Source organism: Acinonyx jubatus, chromosome A3 (assembly GCF_027475565.1).
Source record: "Acinonyx jubatus isolate Ajub_Pintada_27869175 chromosome A3, VMU_Ajub_asm_v1.0, whole genome shotgun sequence".
Classification (NCBI taxonomy): domain Eukaryota; kingdom Metazoa; phylum Chordata; class Mammalia; order Carnivora; family Felidae; genus Acinonyx; species Acinonyx jubatus.
Window position 1 is genome coordinate 79,883,220 of NC_069388.1, and position 13,501 is coordinate 79,896,720.

At 37.6% G+C, this 13,501-nt stretch overlaps 1 protein-coding gene across 2 annotated transcripts in view; it reads right to left on the minus strand.

The window, feature by feature from the left end:
* The window catches only part of WDPCP (WD repeat containing planar cell polarity effector), a 607,526-nt gene that overhangs the window by 499,382 nt on the left and 94,643 nt on the right, over positions 1-13,501 (minus strand). For both annotated transcript variants that reach the window (XM_053200664.1, XM_053200667.1), the window contains exon 2: positions 7,036-7,201. The gene's annotated coding sequence lies outside the window, so the exon portion shown is untranslated. The remainder of the gene's footprint in view (positions 1-7,035; positions 7,202-13,501) is intronic.

Below are 13,501 nucleotides of genomic sequence, written 5' to 3' on the forward strand. Positions count from 1 at the left end.
AAGAAGGAAAGGCTGCTCTTAAACTATCTTAAGTGTATGTAAACAACAGCAAAATAGTCTTTCAGAAACCAGACCCACATGTGGAGCCATATGACTCCTAGTCACAGGAGCTGTGCTTGGCCAAATACCAGTGCCTGGACTAGGGCAGACTGAGGGCTAGGCCTCAACATTCTCAGGAAGGGGCAAGTACAGGGTCATCCCTGAGAGTGAGTGCCGCCTTAGATGTTGAGCCCTGAGCACTTCACTCACCTCATGCCCCATGATAACACTCATTACTTTTTCAAAGTAATGCATTATACTTTATTTTATTTAAGTCATACAACAACCCTAGAAATTAGGTATATAATCACCCTCATTTTGCAGATGAGGAGGAAACTGAAGCTCAGGGTCAAATGATTTACCCAGTTACTCCACTAGTGAGTAGGGTGTCAAGACTTGAATGTAGGCTTTCTCACTTCAGCCCTGGCATTCTTCCACTCAATGACCCACTCATGTGTCACTCAGGACAGTTTATTTCTGAATTCCAAAGGCATGCCTTCCAGCAAGCATCAAGGAAAATTTCAATATACAGTCTCATGACCACAAATGAAAAATACTTTGAAGACACAATAAACTTTCCATTTATTCATCCAATCTCTATTTAGAACCAGGACCACGAATTATATATTTATACCAAAAAAAAAAATCCTTAATCCACATAATATATGAATAAAAAGCCTGGCTTTTGAACGAGACTTAATTATATCCTAAAAATATCCACTCCATATTATCCAAACTCATGATATTCCCTACAAAACAAACAAACAAACATCTAAATAAAATGTTGACATGGAGCTAATATGGCTCAGTGTTTTCTAATCCAACACTTTCACAAAGGGAAATACAGGATTCTGGTTACATATTGGCAGTTTTATTTAAATTATCTTAATATATTTTTATTAAAATACTAATCTAAAATTTTTTAACCTAAAACCACTTCATAATATACTATACAAAATGATATTTTTTTAATTCTTGGGAAGTGGAATTGTTCTGTGAAAATCAGTTCTTGAGTTAAAAAAAAAACGTGAAGAGTAGATTCAGTGCTTGTATTTTCTAGGTGAATAAATCGACCCAGCTAAGAGAAGTGGCCTGTCCAAGGTCACTCAGTTAGTGGCATGGCCAGACCAATTTCCCTGAACCTTGATACCTCCTGATAATACAGAAAGTTATTTCACTTTCATGCTAAAAACAAATCAGAAATGTTGCACAACTCCAATTTCTATTTTCCTAAACACGTGTAGTAACTTTTATCTACTGTTGAAGGCTTTCCCTCCTATCCCTTACCCCTGATTAAAGTGATACAGCATTTATAACAAATTTCTGCACAATATTTAGGTTCCCTATTCCATTATGTGCAATGAAAAAAATGCTATTAAAAAATAAAGATCACAAAGAGGAATACATAAATAAGAACTTTAAAAAAAAAGAAAAGAAAAGACTAGGTCTTACTCTTTCTCTGCTTTTTCTACTTTTTCTTTTTTTTCTTAGCAATGCTTATCTGTTTCTGGGGTACCAGCCTCTTGAATTGTTTGACAGGGGCCTCCTCCTCCAGGAACACATCTACATTGACATCATCTTCTTTCTTCTTCTTCCCCTCATCTTCCTAGGATAGACCTGAAATGTTGTAACATTCCTGGCCACTCAGCAACACAGATCTAGAGCCAGCTTGAGAGCCAGCTCAGATCCTATCATGATAACCATGGCTAGGACAGAGGCCTGAAGTGGGGCGATGGTGATGGGCTTCTTCTTCTGGTCCTCTGGGGTTGCTGGGGCAGAATCCCCATGAGGTTCACTTCTTCTTGGGCTTTCTCCCACTTAGCAAATCATACTAAGCAACAATTCACAGTCATGTGTCCCCTCTTTCTGGGGTTTGAAGGTCTAAGTCCACTTCTATTGGTTTAGCTCACAGCCCCAGAGCATGGCTGCTACCTCCTGTTTGGCTGTGCTGTTAGTGCTGCTGAGCCCGGATATGGAAGGCAGCAGAAATGAATATGATCTAACTTTTGTCTTCAGACAAGCTTGCAGTCTAATGAAGAATTCAGACATGTAATCCTATGGTATAGGTAAGTGAAAGAAAAGGGACTAGAGAGAGAAGGGTTAAGATATCAGAAGAAGGTCACAGGAAGACTGCTTGCTTGGTTTAAAGCAGAGTCTTATGCATGGACCAGTGGTGATTTTTTCGTTAAGACTATGGACAGCATTAAAGTGCAGGTAAACTGCAGAAATAGGTGGGGATGTTACATGGGCCTGTGAACCAAATCCCCACTCTCCAGGAAAAAATGAGGAAAGAAGGGAGGTAATTAAGGCTTCACGTTTTTGTTTTTATGGTGTATAGATCCTGTCACAAGAAAGTGCAAGCCAATTCCAAGAAACTTGAGAATATATGAAGAGAATCTATTGTTATGCAATTTATCGCTATAATGGCATCATTTGGAGGGAAAAACAGAGCATTTAAAATATATAAAAAATGAACAAGATAAAAAGGTATGGAAACCCACAAAATAAAAGTGGGACATAAAGGGGAGTGCAATAACACCGAAAATGTAAAGTATAGAATGGGTACACACTCTGAAAGGGAAAAAAATGCAACAATTGGAGATCGTGCTTCAAATTTCACCCATCTGAGAGGAAAGAGCAAATTCTGCTAAAGAAAGGTGAATTGTAAGTGAAATATCTTTCCAGAAGATATAAGGAAGGATCATCAGTGGAATGTAAGGACTGAGGATCTAAAAAGTATGATAGGAAATTATCAAAGGACTATTAAAGGAAATGTATATTTATAAAAGAATAAATAATGGTATTTATATACCATTTATATATCATTTAATAATGAGTATTAAAATAATCTTTCAAAGCCTACAGGTAATAAAAGAATAAGTATAATAAATACAGTTTATATTAAATATAATATAAAACAGAAATATCTTACAAAACATTTAACAAACAATGGTTCTACAATAAAAATGTTCAGAATAGGGACAGCAACTACCACTGCATGGGCTATAACTAAATATTTTTGGAGTCACTTAGCAAAGATTAGGGGAAAGGAAGAAGTAGATTATAGTTTTAAAGAAAAAATATATGGGTCTTATTCAGAAAAAGGAGATAGATGAAGAAAAAAGTCAACATCTTAAAAATAAAGACTCAGAAAACAGAACAGAAACATAAAGAACTATGTATATACAAAAAGTCAGAAGAATTGGTCATATTTGGGTAAAAGATATTAGAAAGAGTAGAGTAAAGCAAACAGAGTCAGAGAAATACCAAGAGAAATCCACAGCACTTACAAGAAATGGAATGAACAATTTTAAATAAGTGTAAAACATAAGTACAGTTAGAAATAAAACATGAGGAATAAATGAGCTAATGAGGGTAAATGTGCTTGAGAAATTATAAGCCAATATACAAATAAAAGGTTTTATTTCACTCTAATGTAATAGCTGTGGGCATTCATCTTCAGTCCAGAGGAATAGGGAAGAAGCATTTAGCAGATCTCTTGCTCAGTTACCATAAAACCTATGACCCCTGAGAGCAAGTATGCTGAAGACTGTGCTTCTCAGTGACTACCATCTTTCTCCTCTTGAATGCTGGCTAGACAAAACCTCTGGAAAACCTCCTTGTTGAGCAATCTTCAACTGGTATTTTTCAACACTGAGATATAATTCACATACTAGTCACCCCTTTTAAAAGTGTACAATTTAGTGGTTTTTAGTATATTCACAAAGTTAGGCAACCATCACGACTCTAATTCCAAACATTTTCATCACTTCAAAATATAAACCCCATAGCCATCAGCCGTCACTCTCATTTCCTCTTCCTCCAGCCGCTGGCAGCCAATAAGCTACCTTCTGTCTCCATGGATTTGCCTGTTCTGGAGATTTCATATAAATGGAATCATACAATATGTGGTTTTGGTGCCTGGCTTCTTTCACTAAACATAATGTTTTCAAGGTTCATTCATGTCGTAGCATTTACCAGACCTGTTTATGACTGAATAGTATTCCATTGTATAGGTATGCCACATTTCAACCATTCATCAGTGGATGGGGCATTTCCAATTATTACTACTTTTTCAAGTTTGTTGATATTTGGTAATTATTTTTACATGCACATAGGTATATTTCAAGTATGTGGTGTGGAGTTCTGAAGATTAATTTCAAGATACAAAACTGTCTAAAAATTGGCAAACATCATACAAAGAAAGTACAGATGTGAATAACGTGGTTTATATATGTTACGTTATATATTTTGTAGATATGTATATTTATATAAATATATAGCCACTTTAACATATGTGTGTCTATACGTATTATGAGCACTGTCTTGTGACTGGTCATCTGACTGTTTCCACTTGGGTGCAGATTTTCCATTGAGTGGCTACTCCTTGCCCCTCTGTCCCCCAAAACCAAGGTCATGACTTTTCTTGATGGCCCACATGTAGCAGTCTTTAAGTAAATTCTTCACCGCACTGGATTAAAACTTGTATGTACCATCCACAGAGTTAGTGTTGATCTTTCTCATAGAGTTGCATCAGCTTTAACAAACATTTGAACATCACAGTACACAAATCATGTGAACCTAAACCACTTTTGGAAGCTGACTGCAGCACCGCTTGAAGGAAGGGAACGGGATATTACTTGCTACATCTGTAGTTTAAGTTATTATACCTTTCTCATTTTTCTTTTTTTCCTATTTTTTCTCACTGAAACCAGACAAGCTGAGAAATTATGAGATGAAGAGAGAGATAACAAATAAGTGGAGAAATTCATAATTTAAAAAATGCCCCATGAGTGGTTTTAACTGGGTTGAAGGAGTTTGGATAAGTTCAAATTTCCATGGTATCTCTGATACTATTTATTCATTGAACAACCCTTTGTGGAAAAACCACTATGTGCCAGGTACCTTGAGGAGTATAAATATGGAACCGATATTCTCTGACTTCATGAAACTGATTATCTAGTGAGAAAGATAAGATATGAACATAAATATCTATAATATAGAGTACAAAGTGATAACCGTTATGAAAGAGATGCAGATAAGTTGCCATAGGAGTTCAGAAAAAAAGAGGTTGTCTGCAGCTGAAAGAGACCAAGAAAAGCTGGGAGCAGGATCTTGGCCTTAAATGTTAAGAATAGGTAGAATATGAACAGGTGGAAACGAGAAGCAAGAGCCACAGGGACAAAGGCACAGGGCCAGAACATTTGTGGACATGTAAAGAAAGAGCAAGAAGCTTGAAAGTCTGTGGTAAATGGAGTAATGGGCCACTGGGTTGGGAAGCTAGGTTGAGTCAGATGGTAAAGGAAGGACTTTGGCTACCTTGAGTTTCTTTTATACGGTGGTGAACAGAGACCTATTAAGGTTTTTGAGTAGGAAAGTAATGTGAGAAAAACTGTACTTGGGAATAATCAGTTAACCCACATATAAAATCATGTAAAAAAGGGAAGGGAAGGGAAGGGTAGGAGCCAGAAGGAGGAGCATCAAGGAAAGAAGCATCATGAACGGAATTGAATAAATGTTTCATATTCCTGTTAGCAATTTGTATTCCAGGAAACTAAATTCTGTAAAGTTAATACAGAAACAAGCCTTCGATTGACTGGTAACAATATCGGTCACTTGTACCCAAAGGTACACAGTAAATTACTCCAGCTCTTTATAAAGAAGAAATCTGTAATATCAATAGCGTCTGAGAGTCCTCTCACAGCAAAACTTCCTTTCAGATACTTGATCCATCATTAGGATTCTGCAGGGAGAGTTCTCTTAATCTACAGGTTAAGGAATGCAGAATTCTACCTACAGAACTCTGCGCTGATCATAGAACTCCATCCCATTTGCCTACCTCCAATTTGATCAATAGTTAAATTGAGCCCCATCATAGAAACTGACTTGTCTGGGGAGACATGGCTGGTTAAGGGTCACATCTCCTGATCTACTGTAGATGCTCTGGGTTGGTTAGAACTGAAGTATCAAGCTAAAGTGACTCTTTTAGTTTGCTTGGGCTTAACAAGTTGGTTTCAAATAAATAGAAAGCAAGGGGGGGAAAGTATGGCTCTACTAGAAAATTAAAAATCTGCAAGGTATTGCTATCTCGTTGGAATACTGACATACCAAATGCCTTGCTCATTAGGTATCATAAAACACCAAGTTAAATGCAGTGTAGCAACTGCTTGACCCTTTTTGGAAAATTCTGGTTAACTCAGGGGAAATTCCTTAGGTCTTACCAACACTTGTGGTCTCCAAACTCCCAAATGTGTGTGTGTGTGTGTGTGTGTGTGTGTGTGTGTGTGTGTGTGTGTGTGAGAGAGAGAGAGAGAGAGAGAGAGAGAGAGAGAGAGAGAGTAGAATAACAAATATGTTTTTAATAAACTTCAATTTGGGATTTCAGAAAGTAATGGAAAATCTGCAGGCTATAAGCATTACAGAAATGAAAGAAAAGGGCATCAATCTTTCAAAATTCTGGCAGGAAAGGAGTGGCTGCTTCCAAAGTCCTTTTTCCTTTGCAATAAGCTGGCCACTGGTGCCAAAGAATAGCTCATCAGCAATGTTGTTTCATTTTATAGGGATGTTTTGAGACAGGGGAAAAAAATAGGAATGTGTGCTGTGATTTTTTTAAACCTCATGTCCCAAAGCCTATAATAATCTTCCTGCTTTTTATTTTAAAAAAGGAAACCAAATGTTCAAAATCTGATACTTGTGTCTACCATGTTCACTGCAGGCACATTACCTTAACTTTATCACAAGAAGCAACATGTAGTTCTTTAAATGTTGCCAAGACAGAAAAACAAAAAGTCATAGGTTCCCTTAAGGATTCCATGTTTTCCTATGTGTAATTTATGTTACACATAGTAACAACCACAGCTACAAAAATCTTATTTCCCTGTCTCTGCTGGGGGGATATCCTCTACCTCCACTAGGTCAAGGTGCTCAGGGATGTGTACCTGGGTGCTCCAAGAACAGTTCTCTCAGCTGCCAAACTGTGTTCACAATTCTCCTTACCTGATACAAGCAGCTAGCTGCTGCCAGTCCTCCAAGCCGTGTCATCACTGCCCACCAAAGGTACCACCACCATTGTTGCAGCTGCTGACATGTGCAAGGGGTCCAACTTTCAGGGCATCAGAAGTGTTGAGGGTCCTGGTGCCAACACTGCTGCCGTCCTCGTGTCCTAAGAAGATGAGCAAAAAATAGTTCCTTTAGCCTTTACTAGGTCTTATATTACAGCCACCCTGGAGTCACAGGGCTCAGGGACAGATTAGGTAGATGTTCAACAGCTATTTGTTGAAAGAATGGAGTCCACCAGGCTGGGCTACAAACAATCTAAGTGGAAGACACCATGTTGTACACAGACATGTTCAATCTCATCTGTTTGCCCTTAATGCAACCTCTGTACCTTGGTTCTTTCTTCCACTTGGGATTAGTTCCTGGAGCAACCTGACTTGTCTTATAAATAGAATTCCAGAAGACCTATCACAATCAGACCTTAGGTATGCCTAGATAGGTCTCAGTCCTGGGGAGAATAAAACTTAATTTCAACATACCATCTGTCTTTATCTTAGAAAAGGGAAATACAGAACTGATAGAGTTATACAAATTCATTTGATTCTCATCAGGAGCTATAAATTGGTAGCCTATGGTCAAATCTGGCCAGAAGATTTTTTTTTTTAAGTCCACATATTTAAAAAAAAAGAGAGAGAGAGAAAGAGAATACATCTAGATTGGTGGTTCTCATACAGGAACATGGATCAGAATCAAGCTTGTTAAAACTCATATTACTGGGCTCCACCCCCACAGTTTCTGACTCAGTAGATCTGGGGTGGGGCCCAATACTAGTTCCTGATGTGTCTGGTCTGAACCTACTCTGGTTCTCGGTTAGGGGTTGCCGTTCTATAGTTTTTCCAGACCTCACCACCAAATACCACTGTATTTCATCTGGCCTGCTTTACTCATTTGCATTACCTGCCTGGCCCTTGGGTTTGAAAGCTCTGTGAATCTTAATATTTCCGATGAAAACCTCTTTACAGCCCGACTCACAGACATGATTGTATTACCCACATTGTTTCATTTATAATACTTGGTGTATCTACAATCTCACAACAAAATGTTCAGTAAATGTTTTTGGTTTTGTTTTGTTTTTACTCAGGGTCTATTATTATTACTATTATTATTATTATTACTATGATGGCTACTATTGACAGTTGATTGTTCTTGAGATTACCACCACCTCCTCCCCCATGCATATAGATTTGCTTGAGATCGGCTCAATCCAGAAGTGGAAAATGCTTATGACAAATGACAAAGCAATTTAGTTTTGTCTATTTGTTTTATCATGTCACTTTTAGATATAAATGGCTATTTTTCAAGCATATATGTATTTATATTTTTAACCTGTACCTTTGTTAAAAACCAAATGTTGTCTGAATATCAAATAATGATCATAGTCATTAGTCTGGCATAGTAATAAGTGAGGACAATTTAAACAAGTCATAAAGAATAAACATATACGTTTTACTTTTTTAACTTACTGAAGTATAACAGATAAACAGAAAGGTACATACATTGTAAGTGTGCAGTTCAATGAGTTTTCACAAACTGAACTCATGTATCTAACCAGCACCTAGGGCAATAAATAAAGCATTACCAGCTCCCAGAAACTCTTTCATGCTCCTTTTCATAATTTTAACCCTGAGGGTAACCACTTTCCTAATTTCAGACATCATAGTTTCATTTTGCCTGTTTTTATAATTTATCCAATGGCCTGCATGTGTCTGGCTGATCCACATTATGTTCATGAGATTTGTGCACATCGTTGTATACAGTTGTAATTTGTTTATTCTCATTGCTGTACAGTATTCCATTATACAATACTATACCCATTTTACCATTGATCAGCATTTGGGTCATTTACATTTTGAGGCTATTACAAAAAAGTGCTGCTACAAACATTCTCATATATGTCTTTTGCTGCACATATCTGTGCATTTTTGTTGAATATATACCTAGGAGTAGAATGGCTGGGTCATAGGGCATGTGCATATTTAGCTTTAAAAGATACTGCCAAACAGATTACTCAAGTGTTTTTACAATTCATAGTTCCACTAGAAACATATGAAAGTTCAAATTTCTCCACATTCTCACCAACACTCTGAATTTCACTAGTCATTTAAAAGAACAATAGGCTTGCCTGGATTTAAGTCATTGGTGTTTTCATTTGATTTGCATACATCTTGAGTTCACTGTACAGCTTCTATCACTTTCAGGGAATTGAGGAATAAATCTTTCTTTAATAAATGATTGTGCTTCAGAACCAATTTGTAAATAGATACCTTAAGTTAGTGAATTTGCTATCTAAGTGGATTTCCCTCTTGTCATGTATTATCTACTGTTTGTTTTTAAGCCACAAAGTATATTCTTTATGGGAAGATCTGGTTATTCTCTATGTTTGCAGCCATAATATAAATGTGTAACCCACAGTACTCCTCATTTGGTGACTGGCAGCTGTTTGTAGTAACCTTTCCAGCAGGTGATGCTTTTCTTCGAACCCAATTTCTAGAAGTTCAAGATCTCAATCTAAGAAGTCAGAGATTTCTGGATGCTGTCTTTCCACAGGGAAGGAAGTTGGCATTTTCTGGCCAAAGGTCAACTCTAATGATCAGTAACGGGTTTCTCATATTATGCAACCCCTCTTACTTTGCTATAAGCTGATCCTTCAAAGAGAATGAGACAAAGGGGCACCTGGATAGCTCAGTTGGTTAAAGCACCTGACTCTTGATTTTGGCTCAGGTCATGATCTTGAGGTTCATGGGATCAAGGCCTACTTCAGTCTCTGTGATGACACCATGGAGACTATTTGGGATTCTCTCTCCCTCTCTCTGCCCCTCCCCAGAGGGTGCACCTTCTCTCTCTCTCTCTCTCTCTCAAAATAAGTAAATTAAAAAAGAACAATAAACAAACAACCACTGAGAGAAAACACTTAATAGGGACACCTTTTGGGATGCCATCAAGGACTAGAGAAAAGGTCTCAGTCCTGTGGGACTCTCTGTTTCTCTCCACCATGCCCACAGGCTGGTTTTCTTTCTAGAATCTTTGATAGCAAATTTTTTATTTAATTTTTAAATTACACTGGAAATGGCCTTAGCAGAATCAAGGTTTATTTGTATTTCACTGTACTGTTTATTTATTTTGTTTGCCTAATTTGGGTGATTTCTGGCTTTGATACATTGCATCTTTTTTTAAAAGTTTATTTAGTGATAACTTTTTAAAAAAAATTTTTTTTTTCAACATTTATTTATTTTTGGGACAGAGAGAGACAGAGCATGAACAGGGGAGGGGCAGAGAGAGAGGGAGACACAGAATCGCAAACAGGCTCCAGGCTCTGAGCCATCAGCCCAGAGCCCAACGCGGGGCTTGAACTCACAGACCGTGAGATCGTGACCTGGCTGAAGTCGGACGCTTAACCGACTGCGCCACCCAGGTGCCCCAGTGATAACTTTTTTTAATGTTTATTTATTTTTAAGAGAGAGAAAGAGAGAGAGAGAGAGAGAGTGCACGTGTGAGCATGAGCGGGGGAGGGGAAGAGAGTGAGGGAGACACAGAACCCCAAGCTGACTCCAGACTGAGCTGTCAGCACAGACCTCAATGTGGGGCCTGAACTGGTGAACTGTGAGATCATGACCTGAGCTGAAGTCAGTCATTTAACTGACTGAGCCACCCAGGTGCCCTTTAAGTGTATTTACTTACTTATTTTGAGAAAGAGAGCGTGCGTGAGCAAGTAGGTTGGGGGCAAGAAAGAGGGAGAGAAAGAATCTTAAGCAGGCTCCATACTCAGTTCGGAGCTCAATGCAGGACTGAATTTCACAACCAGGAGATCACGACCCAAACAGAAATCAAGAATCTGTCACTCAACCCACTGATACATTGCATCTTAAATTTTGTTGGTTCACCTGGGTAATTATAATATTTACACAATTTTTCTCATAATATTTAAGGGCTTACCAGTATAACTTCTCATTTCATATTTGTCACTTTTAACAAGAGCTAGATAAGTGGAAAATCATTATTTTGTATGATTTTATTAAAGAATAACAACTTCAATATTTTTTTAAAAAGATATATACTCATTTAAAAAATTCAAGCAATTAAGAAAAGCACAAAAAATAAAGCAAAAAATACTTTTGGGGTGCCTGGGTGGCTGGGTCAGTTGAGCATCCAACACTTGGTTTAAGTTCAGGTCATGATCTCACGGTTTGTGAGTTGGAGCCCCGCTTCGGGCTCTGCACAGACAGTGCAGAGCCTACTTGGGATTCTGTCTTTTCTTCTCTCTCTGCCCCTCCCCAACTTGCTCTCTATCTCTCTCTCTCAAAGTAAATTAAAAAAAAAACTTAAAAAAAATACTTCTTACCATTCAGAAATAACCATTGTTAACCTTAAGTGAATATTATTCCAGACATCTCTCTATGCCTCTATACAGATGAAAGTTTAGATAAACAGAAAGATAAATGATGTATTATAATTGGATCATACATCATCTGGTGATTAATAAAAAATTATAAGAGTTCATTTTAACAAAAGAAAAGCAAGCTAACTAAGGTAGAATAACTATAGATAGAATTTTCATCACATGTCAGGCATATTTTAGAGATTGTATTAATGAGTGCTTGGGCTTGTCTGAGTCCTGATCTCTAACTCTTGGCTACACCTAGAGGAATGTCTTGATTGCATGTGCAGCAGTATTAGTCTCCCCAGTCTCTAATAGTTCATCTTGTAGTAACATGTGTGTAACATATGTGTAATGTATGTTTTTGTCAGCAGCCTGTATAAAGATAAAATGTAAATAAATAAAAAAGGGAAAGAATAGCAAAGAAGGCAGGAAAGGATGGAAGGAAGGGAGGGAGAAAAAGAGGGATGAAAGTTGCTATTTCAATGTCTTTATTCCAATTTGTCATTTTAGTGGTCCTCCATTAAAGTGCCATATAACTTGCACATGATGCCCACTGAGCATTACAGGGAGCACCCAGTATTTGGTTAAACAGGTCTGGCCTTCCTACTCCATTATGGAATAGGTCCAAAGGACCATTATGGTACTGTCACATCAGAGCTTATGGTGACCTGCCTGATCCAAATCCTCTCAATAAAGAAACTTCAGTAGTTTGCACTAAAAGTCTAGTTTTGTTCAGTTTATTTTATGCAGACTCTTATTGTGATGAAGCTTTTATCCACAAAATGCTAATGAGATTATCTTTAGATTATCAACACAAAATTCCAGAGCAGTGGTAACTAACAAAGAAGACCCATACAAAGTGACACAAAAATGCTGATGGATTGTTTATTGTATGCTCTGCACAATGCCATAGACCTTGACCTTGTAGAATGTCTGGATAATTACCAAGTGGCACCAGGGAAACTATACTCAGTACTTGCATTAACAACACAGAACACAATGTTATCAATTGCATCTCATTGACTAGATTCTAAAGAATCTAAGAATGCTGTAATTGAAAATAAACTGAAAATTTAATAAGAAAGGCCAAGGTGACCCAGGTGAATGGGGGAAGAGAACTAACACTTCTTGAGCTTTTATTTTTATGCTAAGTAGTTTGTTTACATTCTTTTAATATTCAAATGACCCTATGGAATTGATGTTGTTTGTAGTTTTCCTGTTACAGAGGAGTAGCCAGGCTAAGAGGGGTTGATATTGAGAGGGCCTAGAATTTGCATCTCCATCTGTCCAACTCCAGTACTTTTTCTCCTCAATTGTTCTCCCTGCCTGCAAGTTGTTATCCAACAAAATTTCAAGCTATATGCTAAATGAAGCTTGGTGGGAGATGGTTATGTGCAGCCTGTTACATGGCTCCCCTATTTCATCATTTCTCAGAACATCAGACCCAACTACTTCAGTAAGGTCCTCAAAGTTCTTTCAGAGTCACGCCTAACGCTAAATGGATTTGGTTACTGCCTGTCCTTGCCACCTGATGCTGCCAGGGGAAGTGGAAGAACAGCTGTGGGAAAGACTTACTAATTTCTTTGAATAGTTTGTGACATTATCTAAACTTTAGATTCTAAAGCAATTTGTTGATATCACAGGTGCTTTTTTCCTTAATATATCATGATATACCTGGAAACGAGAGAATAGGATTTTAAGAAAATCATTTTGTTAGTATTGTGTAGACTTCTCAAATAATGTATATGAAATGTAATCCCAAGTTATGAATACTTGCATGACAGTTCACGGAATTAAGAGGGAGCTCTATTTGAAAGGTCATGTACACAGTTGAGCAACTTGTTATCAAGTGATCTTATTAGGGAGATTACATCGTAGCCCTTGTGATACCAAAAGCTTTTTCTTCCTTTCTTCCTTCCTTCCTTTCTTCCTTCCTTCCTTCCTTCCTTCCTTCCTTCCTTCCTTCCTTCCTTCCTTCCTTCCTTCAATCATGAGCTGCTTAAAGGTAAAAACAGTCTATGTAACCTT